The sequence below is a fragment of the Anopheles funestus genome (assembly GCF_943734845.2).
Source record: "Anopheles funestus chromosome X unlocalized genomic scaffold, idAnoFuneDA-416_04 X_unloc_22, whole genome shotgun sequence".
Lineage (NCBI taxonomy): Eukaryota > Metazoa > Arthropoda > Insecta > Diptera > Culicidae > Anopheles > Anopheles funestus.
Genome location: NW_026045146.1, coordinates 902,501 through 907,765, shown reverse-complemented (window position 1 = coordinate 907,765; position 5,265 = coordinate 902,501).

Here is a 5,265-nt window from a genome sequence, read left to right as displayed (position 1 = left end):
AACAACCCAACGTAAAAGCTCCCTTTTTATGACGACAGCGCCACCCGTGGCGGGTTCCGCAACTTCCAGCGAAGACAGCAACCACCTTCTCTTCGACGTCTGCAGCGCCACCAGTGACCGGTAGCGGTAGCGCTTAGCCGGGACACCAGCGTTACGAAGCGTTACGGTGCTATAAAACTCGATGCGAATTGCATACCTTTCCGGCGCTTAGCGGTCAGAGAGTGAGAACGCGCAGCCGGAGACCGGGAACGCTTAGCAGGAGACCGGGAACGGTTCTTTGGCTCCGAATCCTTCCCCGGGAACGCCAAAACGAGAGACTTCAACGCGTCAGCAGGCGACGAACCCGTTTTTTGGTGTTTTCTTGAATCTCTTGCGGAATTTATTAAAAATTCTTATTCTTGCGGTTTTCTCTTGCGAAATTGTTTTTAATAAAGAAAAAAGTGGGAGTTTTTTATTCTTGCGATCCGCGGACGGGAAATCTGCCAAAGGGGCTCTAGCGACGGACGGTCGTTACCTTGGCAGATGTTGAAGGGAATATTCCCTTGTTCCGTCTGAACGATTCGTGCAGGCGGTTTTTTGTGAAAGGAACGGAGAATGGAGGGGCGGGTGCTTCGTTCCGGGGTGCGGTCGTCGTCCACGCCTCGGAAGCGGTCCGATACCCCTTCCCCTTTACCGGAGACACCACGGCCGGCCGGACCAACGGTGGCGGTTCCGTCCGAGGCTGATAATTCCGAGGAGGAGGACGATGCGGAATTTTCCGACGCCTCTCTTCTCGAGCAGACGGTGGTGCCGCCAGTGGTAGCGGCAGGGGAGATGTCTTCAACCGTGGCTCCCCACGACGATGGCGAAGCGTCGGTGCTGGCTTTCCAGCACAAGATGCTGGAGAACTTCGCCAAACAGATCGAGTCGCTGACGGAAGAGCTGCGACTTAGCCGGGAACGTGAAGTGGCCCTGAAGTGTACGCTGGAAGCGCTTCAAGAGGGCATGCGTTCCTTGACGGCGCTTCATTCCTCGGCACAGCCTGTTGGTCAGGGCAGTGCCAGGACAAAACGCAGCCGGCAGCAGCGCAACCGTGCGAAGAAAGCTTCGCAACTGCAGCAGCAGCAGCAGCAGCAGCAGCAGCAGCAGCGGCAGCAGCAGCAGCAGCGGCAGCAGCAACAACAACAGCGGCAGCAGCAGCAGCAGCAGCAGCAGCAGCAGCGCAGCCAGCCACAGCCGCAGCGACGGACGGTCGCAGTGTCGGCTAATGGCCAGCAGCAGCAGCAGCAGCAGCAACCGCAACGTCAGCAGCAGCGGCAACAGCAGCAGATGTCCTGGGCTACGGTCGTGAGCGGTCGGAAGAGCCGATCGCAACGTTCGACTCAGCAGCAGCAGCAACCGCAGCAGGTGGGCCAGCCGTACCGGCCACCTCAGATGCGCCAGCAGCAGCAGCAGAGTCAGCAGCAACAACATCAGCAGCATCGTGCCCAGTCTAAGGGGCGTCCTCCGCGTCCTGACCGCATTGCGGTGGTCCCAGGTTCGGACAAAACCTGGACAGAGATGTACGTGAAGCTGCGTACATCTCAGGTGCTGCAGGACGTCAGGGCAGACATCGGCATGGGGCGCCGGACCGTGCAAGGTCATCTGCTTGTACCGTTGCGGAAGAACGTCGATAGCGCGGAGCTGGCTCGCCGGATCCAGCTAGCGCTAGGTGAGGATGGCGAGGCACGAGTGGTGACGGAGATGGGTGAGCTTCTCATCACCAACGTCGACTCTCTGGCCAAAGAGAGTGACGTGAAGCTTGCCATTGAGGAGAAGCTGGGGTCAGCGGCTGGCATCACTCACGTCGAGCTTTGGGAGCTCCGTGATGGCACAAAGCGAGCGCGTGTTCGACTCCCACTGGCCAAGGCACGGAGTCTCATTGGTCAGAAGTTGACACTCTGCCAATGTGTCAGCGGCATCCGCGAAGTGCCGAAGAAGCCGCTCGACCGTCAGCGCTGCTTCCGTTGCCTGCTGATGGGGCACCTGGCGCGGGACTGCCGTTCTTCAACTGACCGGACGGGTCAGTGTTTGCAGTGTGGCGAGGTAGGCCACCGCGTTAGTCAGTGCACGTCGGCAGCTAAGTGCATTGTCTGCCAGGGGCCCCATCGAGTGGGCCACTCATCGTGCCGACAAGGTCAACAGTGTCGGGTGTAGTGAGGGTGATGCAGGTCAACCTGGGTGGTGGACGCACTGCTCAGGATCTGGCCCTGCAAACAGCCCGCACTAAGCGGGTCGACGTGCTGCTGCTGTCAGAGGTGTACCGACCTCCAGAGGGCAGCGGAAACTGGACGGTGGATTCGTCGGGGAGAGCAGCTGTGGTGGCGACCGGCCACCTTCCGATCCAGCGGGTCTGGCGCTGTGCCATGCCCGGGTTGGCTGCTGCGCAGATTGGAGGGGTGGTCTTCATCAGCTGTTACGCCCCTCCACGTCTCAACGCCGGCGAGTTCGAGCAACTTCTGGAGGCGGTGGAGTTGGAGGCCCAACCCCACCCTCGCATCGTCCTGGCAGGCGATTTCAACGCCTGGAATGAGGAGTGGGGTAGCCAACGTACCACCCGGCGCGGTGAAGAGCTGCTCGATACAATTCGGCAGCTTGGGCTTGTGGTCCTGAACCAAGGATCGGTCCCGACGTTCGTGGGCAACGGAGTCGCCACTCCCAGTGTCGTGGATGTGTCTTTCGCGAGCGCATCCATTGCTCGTCCAGACACTTGGGAGGTGGCAGCGAACACCACTTCGTGCCACTATACGGCGTCGGACCACCGGTACATTTTCTTCACCGTGGGGCCTCCAACTCTTGACCAGCAGCGACGACAACAGCAGCAGCACCAGCAGCAGCAGCACCAGCAGCAGCAGCACCTGCAGCAGCAGCATCGTCACCTGAACGGGAGGCAGCAGCGACAACAGCAGCAGCATCGCCAGCGGGGACAGGGGTCCTCTTCGTCGTCTACCACGTTTCGGCACGCTGGCCGTAGATGGAAGACGACGCAGTTTTCGGTGGAGGCATTCGCAGCCGCACTCCAGACGGCCGGTTTTCCGGAACGAGCCGTCAGCCAGGAGGGGATGGTCGACGCCATGCTAGATGCATGCGACGACACGATGGAGCGCGTCACCATGTCGCATCGTGACCCCCATCGAGACCTCTTCTGGTGGACTCCGGAGATCTTGCGTCTTCGGGAGGAGTGTTCGACCGTGCATGAGCGGATGCTTCGTACCACCGACCTGCAGGAGCGCAGCATTGTGGCTGCACATCATCGGTCGGCGAGGAGAGCTGTCGAGAAGGCTGTCCGGGCCAGCAAGCGAGCGCAGCTCGATGAGCTGATTCAACAGGCGGAAACCAACGAGTTTGGGGCCGGTTATCGGGTGGTCATGTCTCGTCTTCGTGGCTGCTTCGTGCCACCTGAGACTGACCGTGTCGTGTTGGAGCGGATAGCCAACGATCTGTTCCCGACACATCCGCCTGTTGACTGGCCGGACGCTGAATCATCGAGCGTCGACACCGAGGAGCGGAGTTCTTCGTTGACCCCTGTCACCGTGGGCGAGCTGTTGTCCATCGTGGGATCGATGGCGAACCGGAAAGCGCCTGGACTGGACGGTATCCCCAACGCGGCGGTTAAGACGGCCATTAGGAAGTACCCGGAGGTTTTCGTCCGTTTGTACCAGGACTGCCTGGACCGGGGTGCGTTTCCAGCGCCCTGGAAGAGGCAACGACTGGTACTGCTGCCAAAGCCTGGCAAGCCTCCCGGGGAAAGCTCCTCCTACCGGCCGCTGTGCATGCTCGACGCACTCGGCAAGGTGTTGGAGCGCCTAATTCTTAACCGCCTCAACGAGTTCCTGGAGGAACCGGATGCGGAACGGCTGTCGGACGGGCAGTACGGTTTCCGGCGAGGCAGATCCACCATCAGTGCGATCCAGCGCGTTGTCGAAGCGGGCAGGACGGCCATGTCCTTTCGCCGCACCAACGCCCGAGACAAGCGCTGCCTGATGGTGGTGGCACTTGATATCCGCAACGCCTTTAACTCTGCGCCCTGGCAAGCCATCGCCAACGCGCTGAGGGACAAGGGGGTACCGTCATCGCTGCAGCAGATACTGAGGAGCTATTTCGAGGACCGGCGGCTGGTTATCGACACCAGCGAGGGCCCTGTCGAGCGGAATATCAGTGCGGGCGTTCCACAGGGTTCCATTTTGGGACCCACGCTTTGGAACGTGCTGTACGACGGGGTCCTGGGTGTCCAGTTGCCTGAGGGGGCCGAGGTTATTGGCTACGCTGATGACCTTGTCGTCTTGGTCCCTGCAACGACACCCCAAGCCGCTTCCTCGACTGCTGAACGAGCCATCGCGGTAATCATGGACTGGTTGGACCGGAACCGTCTCTCGTTGGCGCCAGAGAAGACGGAAATGACGCTCATCTCCACCCTGAAGCGTCATCCGGTCGTCAGCATCAACATCGGAGGTGTGGTCGTGCAATCCCAGCGCTCCATCCGTTATCTTGGAGTTTGGTTGCACGACCACCTGTCATGGTTGCCGCACGTTCAGCAGGCTGCAGCGAAGGCCATGAAGGTCGCGGAAGCCGTCACGCGCCTCATGCCGAACCACAGTGGACCGAAGTCGTCGCGTGCCCGACTGCTGGCGGCCGTAGCGGACTCCATCCTGCGTTACGGGGCCCCAGTTTGGTCGGAGGGGCTGCAGCTGCGCCAATGTCGTAGATTGGTGCAGCGGGTGCAGAGGACAACGGCCATTCGTGTTTGTCGGGCTTTCCGGACGGTGAGGGGTGAGACGGCCGTGCTGCTGGCCGGTCTCATTCCAATATGCCTGCAGATAGAGGAGGACAGCAGGGTCCATCAACGGCTGAACGATCCAGTCAACGAGATCCCCAGGTCTGGCGTTCGGGAGCTGGAGCGTGACCGGACGTTTGAACAGTGGCAGCAGCGGTGGGACGCGGATGCTGCCAGCGAAGACGCCAGTCGGTACACTCGGTGGACGCATCGAGTGCTACCCGACGTGAGGGCATGGCAGTCACGGAAGCATGGAGACGTGACGTTCCAGTTGGCGCAGGTATTGTCTGGCCACGGATTTTTCCGTGACTACCTGTGCCGGATGGGCTTCACGTCGTCCCCGGACTGCCCCAGATGTCCTGGCGTTGCCGAGACGGCGGAACACGTCGTATTTTGCTGTCCGCGTTTTGCCGCTGAACGGGAGGTGCTGTTCGAGGCGGGGAGATCGAACCAGATCACCCCCGAGGGCTTCG